At 43.9% G+C, this 18,585-nt stretch overlaps 1 protein-coding gene across 10 annotated transcripts in view; it reads right to left on the bottom strand.

The window, feature by feature from the left end:
* Ppfibp1 (PPFIB scaffold protein 1) overlaps positions 1 to 16,984 on the bottom strand; it is a 122,736-nt gene extending 105,752 nt beyond the window's left edge. For all 10 annotated transcript variants that reach the window (XM_090319213.1, XM_090319205.1, XM_090319197.1 and 7 more), the window contains exon 1: positions 16,895 to 16,984. The gene's annotated coding sequence lies outside the window, so the exon portion shown is untranslated. The remainder of the gene's footprint in view (positions 1 to 16,894) is intronic.
* Positions 16,985 to 18,585: the final 1,601 nt, after the last annotated feature.

Here is an 18,585-nt window from a genome sequence, read left to right on the forward strand (position 1 = left end):
TCTCATCCTACAACTAACCACCAAAAAGCCCAAAGCAGAGATGTAACTCAACGAATAGAGCATCTTTTGAGTGAAAAAGCCAACTGAAGGTATGATGCCCTGAGTTCAAACCCAGTTACCAGCACAGAAAAGAAAAAGAGGGAGTCGTGATGCCCATATCCAAGTGGCTTTTTAAAAAATCACTATACTTTAGTCAATACACACCAATTCTTTTAAATCTTATACATAGAAGTTATCATTTATGTGGGCTTGCTTTATATTCACCACCTTGAGCCACAGCGCCATTTCTGGCTTTTTCTGAGTATGTGGCACCGAGGAATTGAACCCAGGGCTTCATGCATGCTAGACAAACACTCTACCACTAGGCCACACTGCTGGCTGTATCCTGGACCCTTTTAAACCTTTTTTAATCTGCATCTTTTTGTTGGTTGGTGTTTACTATCTTTTAGTGATACAAAAGGATTTCAATACATAAGTTTATGAGTGCAACATAACCTGATCAGTGTCACCTCTTCCCATCTCTCCCAAATCCACCCCTCCCCTCAAGGTACCTGCACATTGAGTATTCCAGTGTAACTCTACACTGGAATTCTCTCCTGAGTGTACAATATTTTAGAAAAATATATATGTATACGTATAACCCTGTGTAAGTAAAAAGGTACCTCCTTCCACCTTTTGTTTTTTTGTCGGTCATGGGACTTTAACTTTGGGCCTCAGCACTGTCCCGGAGCTCTTCAGCTCCAGGCTACTGCCCAACCCCTTGAGCCACAGTGTCACTTCCAGTTTTCTGGTGGTTAATTGGTGATAAGTGTCTCATGGACTTTTTAGTGCCAGGCTGGCTTTGAACCTCAGTCCTCAGATCTCAGCCTCCTGAGTAGCTAGGATTATAGGTGTGAGCCACCGTGCCAGTAACTCTTTTTACTTTTTAATGTCTCATATACTGGAATGTATCATACAATCCATGGTGTCTTAAGGTACCCTACTGGCATTATTATATGTTTGATTTGGGGCAAATTATTTAAAACGGGCAGCATTACTATACTATACTAATATTATTAATCATAACTTATTATAACTTAAAGCAACAAAATAACCATATAAGCTCCTAATGTATAATTTGTATAAAAAGCTTAGACAAGCCAGGTACCAACAGCACAGGCCTATAACCCTGGCTATTCAGGAGGCTGAGGACTGATCATGGTTCAAAGCCAGTCTGGACAGACAAATCTGAGACACTCTTATCCCCAACTAACCAGCAAAAAGCCAATCTGAGAGTGAGGTATAACTCAAGTGGTAAAGCACTAACACTGAGTAGAAAAGCTAAACAAGGGCATAACGCCCTGAGTCTAAGTCCCAGTAGGGGCATTAGGGAAGGGAAAAAAAGCTTATAACTATATATTTTCTAACAGTACTGACTTTTGTTTTTTGTACTTTTATGAGTCCAATGTGTTGTACACAGAAAATGCTTAGGGGCTGAGTAAATAATTCCATATACTTTACAAAACAATCCATTATTCATATAAATCAGTTTTGTATGACTCAGTCCTGGTGCTTAAACTAAGGCTCTGGGCACTGTCCCTGAGCTTTTGTACTCATGTCTAGTGCTCTACCACTTAAGCCACAGCTCCATTTCTAGTTTTTTTTTTGGTAGTTCCTTGGAGATAAGAGTTTCACAGACATTCATGTCCATAAGCCAGGAGTTTGGCCTAGTGGTAGAGTGCTTGCCTAACATGCACAAAGACCTGGGTTCAATTTCTTGGTTACTTCATACATAGAAAAAGCTAGAAGTGGGGCTGTGGCTCAAGTGGTAGTGCTCTAGCCTTGAGAAAGCCCAAGGACAGTGCTCAGGCCCTGAGTGCAAGCCAGGACTGGCAAAAAAAAAAAAAAAAAAGACATTTGTTCCCAGGCTAGCTTCAAACAGGGATCCTCAGTTCTCACCCTCCTGAGCAGCTGGTATTACAAGTATGAGCCACCAGCACCAGGGTTCATATAAATTCTCAGCTAGAGCCAGGAGTGTAGCCTAGTGATAGAAGGCTCACCTACCATGCATGAAGCCCTGTGTTTCATTCCCCGGTATCACATAGACAGAAAAAGCTGTAAGTAGCGCCGTAGCTCAAGTGGCAAAGCACTAACCTTGAGCAAAAAGTGTCCAAGGACATAACCCAGGCCCTGAGTTCAAGCCCCAGGAGTAGCAAAAAAATAAAAATAACGAAAAAAAACAAATTCTTGGCTAATCTGCAAGCGTGCAGATGATACTGTTGGTATAGCTTAAATACAGGAGCCTTCCACAGGGTTAATGTGTGAACGCAATCCTGTGACGGCTTCATACCCCATCCACAGCCCGGGACTCTAGCCAGCCTCCACATGGGGTCAGAGTCTGACTTCCTCTGGAAGTGGTCCGTTAGAAATTTTGATCTCAACTGCTATGGTTGAGTTCAGCTTCAAAGTTTGAATAGTGGGTACTGGGACTGTGGGAAGGTGCTTTTTATAACTCCTGATTCTTGGCATTCAACAACAATGGTTCTGAGCACTTAATCCTGCTGCTCAGTTGAGGTCCAGCACCTATAGTATCACATCCGAGTAACAGAAGTCTGCGTGGTTCCGGTCTGTCCTGTTGCTTCCAAGGTCTAGGTTACACTGGCTTAAAACAAGCAAAAGCTCTGCGCAGCACTGGTGTCTCATGCCTGTAATCCTGTGAGGATCACCATTTAAAGTTAACCCTGGCAAAGTCAAGAGACTTCTATCTCCAATGAACAACCAAAAAGTTGAAAAAAGAACTGTAGTTCAAGTGACAGCACACCAATCTTAGGGAGAAAAAGCCCAACAAGAGCACAAAGCCTTGAGTTCAAGCTCAGGTACTAGCACACTCACAGTGTCTTGCCTAACAACATTTAACTCTGCAAGCACATAGTAGGTAGGAAACATTCTCCTCCTTTCCAGATGTGAGTCACCATGAAAAGGCACAGCCAACAACTGTCACTGCAACAACTATGCCAGAGCTATCCCATACTAACCACAACACATCCAGAAATACACACTTGTGAGCCTTTTGAAAAGATGGAGAAGAGCCAAGGGCTGGTGGCTCACTCCCATAATCCTCCTACTCGGGAGGTTGAGATATGAGGATTAAGGTTTAAAACTAGTCTGGGCGGGAAAGTCCATGAGAGTCTTCTCTCCAATTAACCAGGAAAAAAAGAAAAGAAATAGAAGTGGAGCTGTGGCTTAAGTGCCTGTTCTTATTTGAGGCACTTATCCACGCCAAATGGGCATTCACAAGGGAACTAAAGTGATTCGATGGGGATTTTCATGGCTCAGCGTCGGATGGAAGCATTACAGCTTCTAGGAGTGCTAATAAGAGATAAATCACTCCGTTCATTCCTGGTTAAACTTGCTATATGGCTCTATCCATCCAGGTTTGGATTCAAAGGGCTAATACCCAAAGTGATATGAAGTGGCCAGATGTTGATGCTCATGCCTGTCAGCCTAGCTACTCATTATACCAAGACCTGAGGATCAAAGTTCAGAACCGAATGTTACAGAGCAGAGAGTGTCAGGAGGCTGCATCTGGCTCCCACTCTCACAGCCACTGAAGTGCACTGAGTTCCACAGAGACAGCGCAGGAGCAAGTGAGGGCGGGACAGGCCCGGAGGACTCGGTGCCTCTGGGAGGAAAAACCAAACATGGGCAAAGGAGATCCTAAGAAGCCAAGAGACAAAATGTCATCATATGCATTCTTTGCGCAAACTTGCCAGGAGGAGCACAAGAAGAAGCACCCAGATGCTTCAGTCAACTTCTCAGTTTTCTAATGTCTGCTACAGAGAAAGGGGAATTTGAAGACGTGGCCAAGGCCGACAGCGAAATGAAAACCTACATCCCACCTAAAGGGGAAACAAAGAAGTTCAAGGATCCCAGTGTAGTTAAGAGGCTCCTTCGGCATCTTCTTGTTCTGCTCTAAATGTCCTGGCCTGTCTATTGGTGATGTTGCAAAAAAACCTGGGCGAAACGTGGAACAACACTGCTGCAGAGGACGAGCAGCCTTATGGGAAGAAGGCTGCTGAGCTGAAGGAAAAATACGAAAAGGATATTGCTGCCCACCGAGCTAAAAGAAAGCCTGATATACAGCAGCAAAAAAAAAAAAAAAAAAGGTTGTGAAGGCTGAAATGAGCAAGAAAAAGAAGGAAGAGGAGGAAGATAAGGAAGGTGAAAGATGAGAAAGATGAAGAGGATGATGATAAGTTGGTTCTAGTGCAGTTTTCCTCTTGTCTATAAAGCATTTAACCGCCCCTCCGTACACAATTCAGTGCTTTTAAAGAAAAAAAAATTGAAATGTGAGGCTGTGTAAGATTTGTTTTTAAACTGTACAGTCTTATTTTTTGTACAGTTAACACACTACCCTGGCCTTGTGGTCTTTTCAATAGCCACTAACCTTGCCTGATACAGTATGGAGGTTGTAAACTGGCATGGAAATTTAAAACAGGTTCTTGTTAGTGCACAGCACAAATTAATTATATATATAATTTTTTCATTTTCAGTTGTCTAACGCAGCTTATACAAAATAATTGTTGTTCTGTTAACTGAATACCACTCTGTAATTGAAAAAAGTTGCAACTGTTTTGTTGACACTCTGAATGCTTCTAAATAAATACAATTTAAAAGAAAAAAAAACATTCAAAACCAGCCTGAGACAGGAAAAGTTTATGAGACTTTGATCTCCAAATAAGCATCAAAAAACTAGAAGTGGAGCTGAGGCTCAAGGGATGGAGGACAAACCTTGAACAAGAAAGCCAAGAGAGGGTATCATAACCCGGAGTTGAAGACTTAGTACCAACATTAAGTAAGTAAGTAAATAAATAACCAGGTCCAAAACATGTTTTAAAAAGGTTGCCAAAAGATGACTTTATTGGGTTATAATTCTAAGAATATTTATAATATTTGGCTACACTTACTAAAATGGTAAAGTTTGAATATATATTCAGCACAAGTTAAATGGCTATTTGTGTTGAATGCCTTTGGCAGGAACAAATTTAGTATTAGTGGAGTTATTTTTATGTGGTATAGTATAATCAACTAAATCTAACTTGTAAATAGCATGGTAAATAAAAACTTACCTAGCAACATTTCTCTTCTGGATTGTTTGCAACTCTGTAGAGAGAGAGAGAGAGAGAGAGAGAGAGAGAGAGAGTGAGTGTGTGTGTGTGTGTGTGTGTGTGTGTGTGTGTGTGTGCGCGCGCGCGCGCATGTGCACACAAGTACTGGGGCTTGAACTCAGGGCCTCCCACTCTCTGCTTTTTAACTCAAGGCTGGTGCTTCAGCCACACTTCCATTTCTGGCTTTTAGCAGGTTAAACAGAAGTAAGAGTCTCTTGGGTTTTTCTACCCAAGCTGACTTTGAACTCTCAACCTCAGATCTCAGCCTCTTGGGTAGCTAGGATTATCAGTGGGAGCCACTAGCACCCAAAGACAACTTTGCCTTTTCTGTAAGATTGTAAGGCTATTTTATAACCTCAATATTTATAAAGGATGGATATCAACAAATCCACGAATGATATCAAAAGTTCCAGCTATGTGTAAAGGCTGACCAGGTCACTTTCCTTCAGGAGAGCTGTGATGAAAGACAAAACATGGATTTCAGAGAAGCAAGCTGGCTCATCCCCAAAAGAAAAGAACATCTACTGAGGAGGAAAGTAAATGGGCCTGGAAAGAAAAGTCCAAGAACATTTACCTATTATTCTAAAATTTGTCTGTATATGTACTGATACTGAGGCTTGAACTCAGGGCCTCATACAGTTGCTTAGCATTTTCTGTCAAGACTAGCACTTTACCACTAGAGTCACAAAGTTTCACTTCTGGCTTTCTGCTGGTTAATGAGGAATAAGAGTCTGGCAAGTGGGGCCAGGAGTTTGGCCTAGTGGTTAAAGTGCTTGCCTAGCATGCACGAAGACCCGGGTTTGATTCCTTGGTACCACATACATAGAAAAAAGCTGGAAATGGTGCTGAGGCTCAAGTGGTAGAGTGCTAGCCTTGAGAAAGTCCAAGGACAGTGCTCAGGCCCTGAGCTCAAGCCCAGGACTGGCAAAAAAAAAAAGAGTCTGGCAAGTCTTTCCTGCCTCAACTGGATTCCAATCATCATCTTCAGATCTCAACCTCCCAAATAGCTAGGATTACAGGCCAGAGCACTGTAAGTCAATCTTTCTATGATTCATACTAGGTGGTCGCTATTTCCATTTTGTAGGTATGAAAACCAAGGCTCAGGCTGAGTAAGGATCAAAGTTATTGTGCTAACAAACCAGGTTGGGATCTCAGAAACTTAAAAGGAGTTGATGCTACCCTCTGCCTAATAGTTCCATACAACAATTACAAGCACAAATTACAAAGATAGATTGTCCCTAACTGGAGCAGCTCAGCCCTGGAGTCAGAAGCTCTGAGTTTTAATGACACTTTCACAGAGAGTTTCCTCCTAATCAACTGGGATACAAAGGGTTATTTAGCCTGATAATGTTGAGGTGAGCTGGGCCCTAAGGACTAACACCTGTAATCCTGACTACTCAGAAGGTTAAGATCTGAGGCTTGTGATTCAAAGGCAGCCAGAGTAGTGGAGCCATCAAGGCTCAAGTGGCAGAGCACTAGCCTTGAGGTAGGAAAAAAAAAAGCCCAGGAAGGACATGAGACCCTGAGTTAAGTTTAAGCTGCTGTATCAGCATATTTTTAAAAAGGGGAAAATTTAAATAACAATCTTGTTTAAATGCACAATAAACAATAGATGGAAATGCCACAGCCCTCCACCCACTTCAGTTGGCAGGTAACTTAGCCCTCAGAGAGATCCTCTGCCTGACAATTAGGCCTAGAAAAACATCAGGCTTCTTAAAAACAAACACTTCTCACGTCCCACACAGCAAAACATACTTTAGGAATTCATTAACCCAACTCTTTTCCATCAGAGGATTTAAATCTGCATAGCAAAACTATCTTCACAGAACAAACTGGTTAAGTAAGCAAGAGGTTTACTAGAAACATCCTAAAAATCAATCATTGTTTTTACAGCCCTGATAAACCCGGACCAGCTGATGGTAGCATACAATGTAACAGAAACAATCTCCAGAGTCTATGTCACCATTCCAACAGGGGAGTAATAGAACAATGAGCAAGAGGCGTTTCCTGGGAGCAATCACAGATGTGACTGAAATTAAGTCCTTTTAGGAGTCTCTCCAAGCTAGTCTGGTAGTCTCTGCAGGGTCATAAAAAAAAACCCTAGAAAGTCAGGTTTCCAAACACCAAGATCATTTTGAGCCAAATAACTATTGCAAGGTTGGGGGGGGGGTGTTAGCAATGGATATAGCTTTCCTGTACACAGGAAGATGATGAGATTCCTGATCTCACCATCAGATACTCCAAGTTTCAGGTAGTGACATTGTCAAAAGAGCCCTACAAGTCAAAAATTACCTCCCTTGAAAACCACTGGACCAGCTGGGTGCTGCTGCCTCACACCTATAATTCTAGCTACTCAGGATGCTGAGATCTGAGGACTGCAGTTCAAAGCCAGCCAGGGCAAAACAGTCCATGAGGTTCTTTTTTTTTTTTTTTTTTTGCCAGTCGTGGGGCTGGAACTCAGGGCCTGAGCACTGTCCTTGGGCTTTTCTCAAGGCTAGTTCTCTACCACTTGAGCCATAGCACTACTTCCAGCTTTTTTTCTATGTATGTGGTACAGAGGAATTGAACCCGGGTCTTCGTGCATGCTAGGCCAAACTCCTGGCCCCCCATGAGGTTCTTATTGCCACCAAAAAGCCAGAAATAGAGCTGTGACTCAAGTGGTCCACTACTTAAACAAAAAAGCCAAGCAAGAATGCAAGGCCCTGAGTTCCCTCACCAATATGTATTGGTTCCATCTCTAGCTTTTTTTGGTAGTTACCTGGGGATCAAGAGTCTTACAGGCTTTCCTGCTGCCTAGGCGGCCTCTGAACCATGCTTTTCAGATCTCTGCCTTCTGAGTAGCAAGGAATCCAGGTGTGTGCCACAGCCAGAGTCTCAACACACTTTTAATTATTGGATTGCTTCAGTGCTCTTCTCCATCACTCTGATGTTATGCCACAACATTTCTTCTGGTGCCTAATATGTACTTAATGTGTTTTCTTTGCACGCGCGCGCGTGTGTGTGTGTGTGTGTGTACGAGCACACACATACATGCTCGCACACACAATCCTGAGTAGCTGGGATTATAGGCATGAGACACCAGTGTAGGTCCCTGGTGTGTCTTTCCAACTTAAGATCCTACTGGGAATAAGTAGTTAAAATGAATACTAATAACAACCTTGTCAGGGCATATTTAATGTTTTCTGGTGATTCTATTTCAATCCAGTCCTGTCTATGGCACCAGAGAGGCTTGTCTGTCACCACTCAGCACTAATTTCCCCTCCAGAAGCTGGTCTGTGAACCATTAAGTCTAGTTGTCTAAAAATTCCTCCTGCAAACATAGTCAAGTTTCTCTTTGTCTAATTTCAGACTTTCTTCTATTCTGTCCCACTAACTACTTTCCACTTCAGTAAGTTAACTCTGTGCCTGGAGACATGGCCTGGCAAAAAGATGTCACTTCGGATTTAGATGAGAGCCTTCTGTCATTATGTCAGATTTTCCCTCTGCCCCTAAAGCCAGCCTTTCTGAACAGGAGTGTCTATGGATTTCCTTCCACTGGTTTCCGGTGCACTCAGAAAAGCAGCCGCTCCCTGCAGTAAACAGCATCCCTTCCCTAGCCTTTCTCCCATTTTGCCTAGGGGCGTTCTTCCACCCCAGATAAAGAAGGGTTCTTGGATTTCAAGCCAAAGCAGCTGCCCTCCACCCACTGTCAGACTGTGGCTCCTCACATACAGTTCCTGATTCATTTTGGCTCCTCCCTGTCTTCCAACCAGGCTACTGCACCACACTTGTTAACTCCCTGAAAAGTCAGACAAACTGGCCACTGCCTCCTGTAATATTCCTTAGTTTTTGCTGTTTAAATTCCAGATCTCTTGCATTACCCAACTGCTCTCCAAGTTAATGAAATGCCCTGACAGCTAGACCCCATCATATTTCTGCATGTGTGTGTGTATGTGTGTGTGTGCCAGCCATGGGACTTGAATTCAAGACGAGCTTTTATTTTTGCCAGTCCTGGGGCTTGAACTCAGGGCCTGAGCACTGACCTTGGGCTTTCTCAAAGCTAGAGCTCTACCATTTGAGCTACAACACCAATTCTGGCTTTTTCTATGTATGTGGTACCAAGGAATCAAATCCAGGTCTTCATTCATGGTAGGCAAGCACTCTACCACTAGGCCAAACTCCCAGCTTTGAGCTGCTTTTGCTCAAGGCTTGTGCTCGACCACTTAAGCCACAGTGGAACTTCCTGCTTTTAGTTTTTTGAGTAGTAAAAGTCTCATGGTTTTTCTGCCCAGGCTGGCTTCAAACCATGATCCTCAGATCCCAGCCTTGTAAGAAAATAGGATTAAATGCATGAGCCGCTAGCACCTGATGACTCTCCTTAAAAAATATCTACATGCGAGCCGGGAGTTTGGCCTAGTGGTAGAGTGCTTGCCTAGCATGCACGAAGACGACCCAGGTTCGATTCCTCGGTACCACATACATAGAAAAAAAAGCCAGAAATGGTGCTGAGGCTCAAGTGGTAGAGCTCTAACCTTGAGAAAGTCCAAGGACAGTGCTCAGGCTCTGAGCTTAAGTCCACAACTGGAAAAAAAAAAAATCTACATGGGCCGGGAGTTTGGCCTAGTGGTAGAGTGCTTGCCTAGCGTGCATGAAGACCGGGGTTTGATTCCTTGATACCACATACATAAGGAAAAAAAAAAAAAAGCCAGAAGTGGTGCTGAGGTTCAGGTGGCAGAGCTCTAGCCTTGAGAAAGCCCAAGGACAGTGCTCAGGCCCTGAGTTCAAGCCCAGGAGTGGCCAAAAAAAAAAAAAATCTATGGTCTAGCCTGCTGTATCTTACCTTCCTGAACAATACCAATCTGTCTGCCTTAACCTAAACCCAATCTCAGTCTAGACTACATTTCGTTTCAAACTCAAGAAAGCACATTTCCCCCATATACTACCTCTGCAAAATCCCTTCCCCATCAAGGCCCACTCAAATCCCACCACTTCCAGTGGGATCCCAATCAGCCTTTCTCTTAGTTCTAATCAAGCTTCTCCACAATCTCCAAAAGACCCAACAGACTGTTTCTGAAACTAATATATTTTGTATTTCAAGAGTAATACATGAGGGCCAGGGGCATAGCATAATGGTAGAGTGCTTGCCTAGCATGCACGAAGCCCTGAGTTCAATGCTTCGGTACCACCGACATAGAAAAAGCTGGAAGTGGCACTGTGGCTCAAGTGGCAGAGGGTAGCACTGAGCAAAAGGTGTGCAAGGACAGTACCCAGGCCCTGAGTTCAAGCCCCAGGACTGGCAAAAAAAAAAAAAAAAAGTAATAAATGGGCCAGGCACCAGTGGCTCATGGCTGTGATCTTAGCTACTCAGGAAGTTCAAACCTATCATGGGCAGAAAATGTAATGTCTCTTACACCCAATTAACCAGCAAAAAGCCAGAACTGAAGGTGTGGTTCAGATGGCAGAACACAGCCTTAAGCAAAAAGAAACGAAAAAACTAAGAGTGCAAGCCCCAGTTCCAACACACACAAATAAAGTCCCCTGACATTCTAATCGCACAGTCCATTTAGCAGTTTTCATGTACTGACAAACATAAACCATAATTGTAAATTTGGGTAGAGTGCTTGCCTAGAAAGACCCAGGTTTGATTCCTCGGTACCACATACATAGAAAAGTGCTTTCTGGAAGTGGTAGAGCACTAGCCTTGAGACAGCCCAAGGACAGTGCTCAGGCCCTGAGTTCAAGCCCCAGGCCTGGCAAAAAATAAAATAAAATTAACTATATATATATATATATATATATATATGTACATATACAGTAAACATCTGTGCAACTTCATGTTTTTAAAAGTTAAATAGTATTCTAAACTCTCCCTTTCATTATGGTTATGTGTAAAGCACAGCTACCTCTGCAAAGGGAAGACAAGTTTTATCCTTCCTCACATCTCTAAGAGGACTTCTTCCCCAGCTAGAAACTCTTTGCCAGATGCTCAGTGCATAATCCTACCCGCCATCAATGCCTACGAATGATCTGCCAGGAAAATGAGTGTGTGAACTCCACAGACGTGTCCATATTTGGACGTGTCCATATTTAACCCCCATGACCACCAGCCACTGCTACTTTCACAGATTTAATTAACCCACATCACATGGCTTGGAAGGACAACAGACTCTGGTCACCACTGTTTGATTCCAGAACTTGAACTCAGGACCTGGCACTCTCACCCACAGTTGGCACTCTACCACTTGAGCCACACCTCCACATTTTGCTTTTTGATGATTAAATGGAGACCAGGGCTCACAAACTTTCCTGACCAGGCTGGTACTGAACTGTGATCCCAGCTCGGGAGCTGCTGGGATCATAGGAGTGGGCCACCAGCACCTAACTAGCCTACTTTACCCATACACCATAGCCAATCAATTTTTCTAAGACACTTGACTTTTTCAACTAAAGCTGGAAAACAGACTTCTGTATATTCTGGTAATTCTATGTTTAGAAGCTTTCTCAATGTTGTAAAATCACACCTTGGCAGAGGTGGAGGACGGAAAAACATCCTTTTTTAATTTAAAAAAAAAATGCAGAGCAGCTGGGCCAAGGAAAAACACTGCGACCCAGATTACTTCACACATTCTCTCCCCTGTGCTCACTGGCTCAGGGGCACTTCCCCTGACTCACCACTGGGTTTGTTCAGAAGAAATTAATAGGCAAGGAAGAGGAGAACACGTTCAAATTCCAATTCAAACAAACAATCGGCATCTTTAGAAAATGGTAATCAACGTCAGGACAGTATCTGTGCTACTGCAAGACACTGTCAAGTGACCATGGGAACAAAATAGGTCAGTCAGGTGCTGGTGGCTCATACCTAGAATCCCAGCCACTGAGGAGGCTAACATGTGAGGATCAAAGTTCAAAGCCAGCCTGGGTAGATAAATCCAAGAGACTTATCTCCAATTAACAAGCAAAAAGACAGAAGTGGGGACATGGCTCAGGTGGCAGAGCACCTGTCTTTAGTGAAAAAGCCAAGCAAGCATGAGTACAAGTCCTGGTTCAAGCTCCAGTACTTTCACAAAATAAATAAATGAATAAAACAAAATAGAGATACATGAATACTTGGCAGCACTGCTAGAACCTCCAAATAGATGTTCGAAGTTTAAATAAACTCAATAAACCTTTACCATAAGAAATTAGCACATGCCTGGAGCCAGTAGCTCACACCTGTAATCAATTCTAGCTACTCAGGATGCTGACACCTGAAGATGACAGTTCACAGCGAGCCCAGAAAGGAAAGTCTGAGACTTTTATCTCCAATTAACTACCAGAAAAACCAGAAGTGGGGCTATGATTTAAGTGGTGCACTAGCCATAAGTTCAAAAGCTCAGGGATAGAGCCCAGGTCCTGAGTTCAAGCCCTTAGGACTTGCACGATAGATAGATAGATAGATAGATAGGTAGATAGGTAGATAGATAGGAAACGAATACAATTCTGTAGTAATCAAATGACATTTATACAAAGTTCCACACACAGAGAGAAGGGTGACAGCCAACAAAAGGACAGCAGAGAGCCATATCCTAGGCACAGAAAAGCAAGATGACACAGGGGACATTTACTGTTACAGCACAGTATTACATAAGAGTTAACGCGTTCCCCAGTGGTCCAGCGAGTTCTTCCCAGGAGCTACTCACTTAACCGAAGAACCCAGTCACTATCTGTTAACACTGTGCTGGTATCAGTGTGCACTGTCAAGTACTCTGGCAGTTGAACATGGGACATCACTTGCCATCACTTGCTTGGCTTTTTACTCCAGGCTGGCACTCTTACTATTTAAGCTGTATGTGGCTATGTGGCTCAACTTCTGGCTTTTTTTTTTTTTTTTTTTTTGGTCGGTAGTAGGACTTCAACTCTGGGTCTGGGTGCTGTCCCTGAGCTCTTCAGCTCAAGGCTACTGCCCTATCTCTGGAGCCAGAGCACCACTTCTGGTTTTCTAGTGGTTAATTGGAGATAAGCGTCTCTCGGACTTTAGTGCTTGGCTGGCTTTGAACCTAGATCCCCAGATCTCAGCCTCCTGAGTAGCTAGGATTACAGGTGTGAGCCACCACGCCCGGCTCTCAACTTCTGGCTTTTTGCTAGTTAACTGGTTAAGAGTTTCACAGGCTTTCCCACCCAGGCTGGCACTGAACTAGAATCATCAGATTGTAGCTTCTCGAGTTTAGCTAGGACTGTAGGAGTAAGCCACTAGCACCCAGCTTTGCAAACAGTCTTGTCACTGAAAACTGAAGTTTGACCTGTTACCAAAGATTCACATATCAGCTTTCCTAAACAACCAAAACAACAGCAACAATAATAATAACATACTAAAGATACTTTTTGCTTAACTATTTTACAAGCTGCAGCCTGAATACTCTTCTCAGCCAAGGCCACAGAGAGCTCTCAGCCTATAGAAACTCCCTTTCAGCCTACATAAACTCCATACCTCTCTCCTATTGAAAAAGTAATACTGCAAAGCCAGGCACTGATGGCTCACATCTGTAATCCTAGCTATGCAAGAGGCTGAGATCTGAGGATCAAAGTTCTAAACTACAGACAGAAATTTCTATGAGACTTTGATCTCCAATTAACCAGCAAAAAGCCAGAAGTGAAGCTGTGGCTTAAGTGGTAGAGTGCAAGCTCTGGATAGAAAACGCCCAATACTGGCACACATGTGCATGCATGCACATACTAAGCATACACTGCAAAATACAGTACATTTTACCTTCTTCTCATGGAACTTAAAGAGAAAAACTGGTATAAAAACAGAAAAATTTAACTTCTGTTAAAGCACTTCATCCAAAATAAAAAGTAACTTCTATTGATACCTACCAAAGAAAATGATCACATATCAGATTCATTTTCTGCAAAATCACATTTTTAGTAAAATCTTGTTGGCAACTTTCAAAATGTTTTCACACAAAAAAATATCTTACTTGATAGAGGCTAGGATGTAGTTCAGTGGCAAAGCACTTGTCTAGCAAGTGCAACATCCTGGGTTCGATACCCAGTACCCCAAAAAATAAAAAAGCCAAAAATATGTTATTTGAAGCCAGGTATGTTGGCTCACGTCTGTAATCCCAGCTATTCAGGAGGCTGAGATCTGAGGATCAAGATTCAAAGCCAGCTGGGCACAAAAAGACCTGAGACTTTTATCTCCAATTAACTTCTAGAAAACAGGAAGTAGGGCTTGGTTTAAGGGTAGAATGGTAGCCTTGAGCTGAAGAGCTCAGGGACAGTACCCAGACTAAGTTCAAGCCTCATGACCCACAAAAAAAAAAAAAAAATCTTAACCTTATGACAGAACTATTTGCAATCAGTATGTTCATTCAAACCACAAATCAAAGCTGAAATATTCTGGTCTTTCTAGTAAATCTCATGTTCCCTTTTCCAAAACCCCATATTGTTTTTTGTTTTTTTTCCCCCAGGAACTGAAACAATACAGACCCAGGTGTTCAGCAGACAACAGCCAAACAAAATCACACAGTTCCCCCAGCTCTGAAGTCATCTGACTAGAAAGATAAGAGAATCCACCTACAAAGTTCTCTTTCCCCACACTTCCTGACTTTATGAGTGATTTACGGTGATTTCTTTCTTTTCCCATCTCCTGGAAATGCCTTTTGGTCACAGCCTGGGATGGAGTTTTCGACTCACTGTGAAATCCACACCCGTTTCCTCCAAGCCTAACAGTGCAATTTTCTTGCAGAGCAGCTATCTTGAGAGACGGTGGAAACTGGATTCAAGAATGTTGGCCGTATTTGCTTGAATTCAGTGCCTGGGCACTTGTCCCTTAGCATTTTTGCTCAAGGCTAGCACTCTACCACTTGAGCCATAGTTAATCGTAGATAGGAGTCTCAAAGACATTGTTCCTGTCTGAGTTAGTTTTGAGCTGCGATCCTCAAGATTTCAGCCTCCTGAGCAGCTAAGATTGCAGGTGTGAGGCACCAGTAACATCTGGCTCATACTCCCCCCCACCCCCCATGGATTCTTAGGGCACTGATAAACCAATGTTCAAATTAGTGTTCACTCATTCCCCAGAATAAGTGAACACCCAGCTAATAATCAATGCACCAAACCAGACAGGAAAGGGGTTTGAAACAGGAAATGCAATCAAAATCTTCCATTTAGTTTTTTGTTTTGTTTTGGCCAGTCCTGGGGCTTGAACTCCCTGAGCTGCTCAAGGCTAGCACTCTGTCAGTTCATCCACTGGGCCACTTCTGGCTTTTTCTCTTTATATGGTACTGAGGAATGGAACCCACAGCTTCATGCATGCTAGATGAGCGCTCTACCACTCAGCCACATCCCCAGCCCTTCCATTTAAGTATCTTTCAAATAACGTTTCTCCTCCCAACCAACAATCTGTTCCTCTGCATAGAAAACTTCACTTTCAAGTCTAGTTCTGTTCCCACTGCTCTCCAGTTCTCACTGAAAGAAAGCCACAGGTTAGATTGGTCCCTATAATTAAGAGGTTGTGTGCCACACCTACCCCCACATTTCCCTGAACTCCTCTCTGTAAAAGGATCCCTGAAAACACAAGGAGAAGCCCCATGTCCTCCTTTCCAACAGCTACAGAAAACAGATCTTAAGATCAGCAGCAGCAGTCTGCCCCAAGCCTAGGGAGCACCAAGCTGGCAGCCAGGGGAACATTAGCAGGGAATTCACACTAGCATTTTAGAAGCTTACCACAGAGACCAGCCCCACCCCAGCTTGTGAACGAATGCACCCAAGGGAATTCCTCCCATTCAGCTGTACTACCCACTAGGCATTTCACAATATGTAAACATAAGAATCACATTCATATTGTTTCAGATAAGCAATATATAAACAAGCCATAAAGGAGATGGAACTAGATTGATATATATATATATATTTACCCATATATATATTTTTTTTATTCTACTAGGATATTTAACATTGATCTGTATACAAAAGAATTACATTGATACTTTTTCATTTAAGCAGTATATTAGCAAACCATAAGGGAAATGCAAATACACTGAAATATTCTTCAATATATAAGCATGTAAGTATATACATGACTATATTTATGAATACGAATACAGATGTGAATTATATATGTTGACAAATGTTTACCTATATATTTATATATTAACATTGTGGATCTAAAATTTTTAATATATTTACTAGCAAATATACAATAAACATAAAACATAAATAATGCAATCAATTTGCATAAATAGACAAAGACGTATTATTCATATAAATGACATATATGAATATATATTGTATATCTACATATGTATGAATGCCTGCTTTTTTTCACTTTCAGTAACACATTAACAGCCATAGAAGAACTGAAAAAAAAACATCCCAAACTTCTTCCCTCCTCTCAGAAAGTTCCATTTCTTGCGTCCACGTTGCACGAGTCTTTGTGGAGGGTGGCACACACTTTCAGATTTCCCCACTTTTGCACTCCACCCCACCTACATGTCCAGGAGTCCAGGGTTATAGGGGGGGAGCTAAGTACAACAGCCTTCCCCATAGAGGTGATCCCCTTCCCTTGGGTTACACACGACACATACACACACCGCACACACTTCATACGACACCCATCACACACACACGGCACACGCACCCCGCCCACACCCACGGCCCTCACACCCCCCCCACAGACCCCGCACGCACACAAGACACCTCACACACACACCGGGCACCCTCACCCGCACGCGAGGAGCCCGCCAGGCCCGCGCCCTGGCCGCGCCCTCCGTCCCCGCGCCGGGCCTCACCTGGGAGTGGCCGCCGCCCTCCGCTCCAGTTCCCGAACTTCGAGGTCCCCTCTTCCGACGTCCGCAGCCCACGCCCGCTCCGGCCGAGTGAGTCCGCGGCTGCCCCGCCCCACCCGCCCTGCGCCGCCCCGCGCCGCCCCGCGCCGCGTCCCGAGCCCGCGCCTCTCCGGAGCCCGCGCCGCCTCCGCGCCGGGAGCTGACGTCACCGCCCAGGTACCGCCCTCCGTGCCGCCCCGCCTCCGCAGGGACGAGCCAACCAGAGCGTGCCGGGGGCGGGACCGCCGCGGCCGCGCTCAGCTGATTGGACGCACGCCGAGCCACTCCAAGGAGCCAATCCAGGACCACATTCCTGGCTGGGCCGGACGGGGCTGGACGTGATGTAGGGGGTTGGGAGGTGGGGGGGCGCTGGAGAAGGAAAAGGGAGAAAAAGGTTGCTTTCCCCTCAGTCGCGGGGATGGCAGCCCCGGAGCGAGGAGACCCTGGAAGGTCAACTTGTCAACTTTTGTCGTCTTTGCTCCCTCCGGATCCCAAGTGAGGCTAAGGCGTGCTCCTTGGGCGAGAGCCCGTCCCGAGGCCAGGGAAGCCGGGCTGCGGGCGGGGTGGCTGGGCTGGCCTGGGCGGGGCGCCCTGCAGCGTGGGGCCGGGCGTGCGGACAGGAAAAGCGGGGAACGGGGAGTAGAACCATGTGCCACTCATGCTTTCACAATTAAAATGACACCACTCCACGTCCCAGGCAAATAACATGCCAATCTCCAGAAGGGGAACCTTTTTTTAACATTGATTTTTACATCATATTTCAAATGACATGTTTAACAATCAAGGATTCAAGAAGGGAATCTCTATACAATCACTGGCACTTAGATTTTTAGAGCATAATTAAAACTAGGCTGAGGGTTTGTATGTCATGGATACATATTAATCTATGTAATGAAACATTATGTCTATAGAGTCGTAGATTTTTATGTCTATGTTGTTGTGTTTATATCCAGTACCACGTCCATAGCATTGGGTAACCAAATAATGAGTCTTCGCTCTTGTACTGTTTGGATCTAATAGCCACATATTAAGGATACCAAGTGCCATTTGTTCCTTTGGTCATGACTTATCTCACTAAGCATGATTCGCTTTAATAGAACCTTTTTAAGGCCCTTGTATAGTCCTTGTTTGAAGGCCCAATAAAAAGGGAGAAAGTGGAAGTGATGCTGTGGTTCAAGTGATACAGTGTTATCTTTGAGTTGAAGTGGTCCCAGGTTCAGACCCCAGGTCTAGCAAAAAGTTAAAAAAAAAAAAAGAGAGAAAGGAAGGAAAGGAAGGGAGAAAAATTGGAAAAAGCTAGACACTGGTAGCTCCAGTCCATGAAACCCTCATGTGTAGATAACCAGTTTAAAAAAACCACTGGAAGTGGAGTTGTGGCTCAAGTGGTGAAGTGCCATCTTTGATCAAACAAGTTAAGGCCTGAGTTCAAGCCTCAATACTGGCACAAAAATAAAATAATGGGGGGGGGTTGTAAAGAGACACTGATGGCTCATGCCTGTAATCCTAGCTACCCAGAAGCCATGAGATCTAAGGAGCTGGTTCAGAGCTAGCCTAGGCAGATAATTCGAAGAGAGATCCTTCAGTTAACCAGCAAAATGCCAAATGTAGAGTTGTGGGTCACATAGTAGAACAATGGCCTTGAGCAAAATGAGAGT

The sequence above is a fragment of the Megascapheus bottae genome, chromosome 2 (genome assembly GCF_031878675.1).
Source record: "Megascapheus bottae isolate mThoBot1 chromosome 2, mThoBot2.hap1, whole genome shotgun sequence".
Lineage (NCBI taxonomy): Eukaryota > Metazoa > Chordata > Mammalia > Rodentia > Geomyidae > Megascapheus > Megascapheus bottae.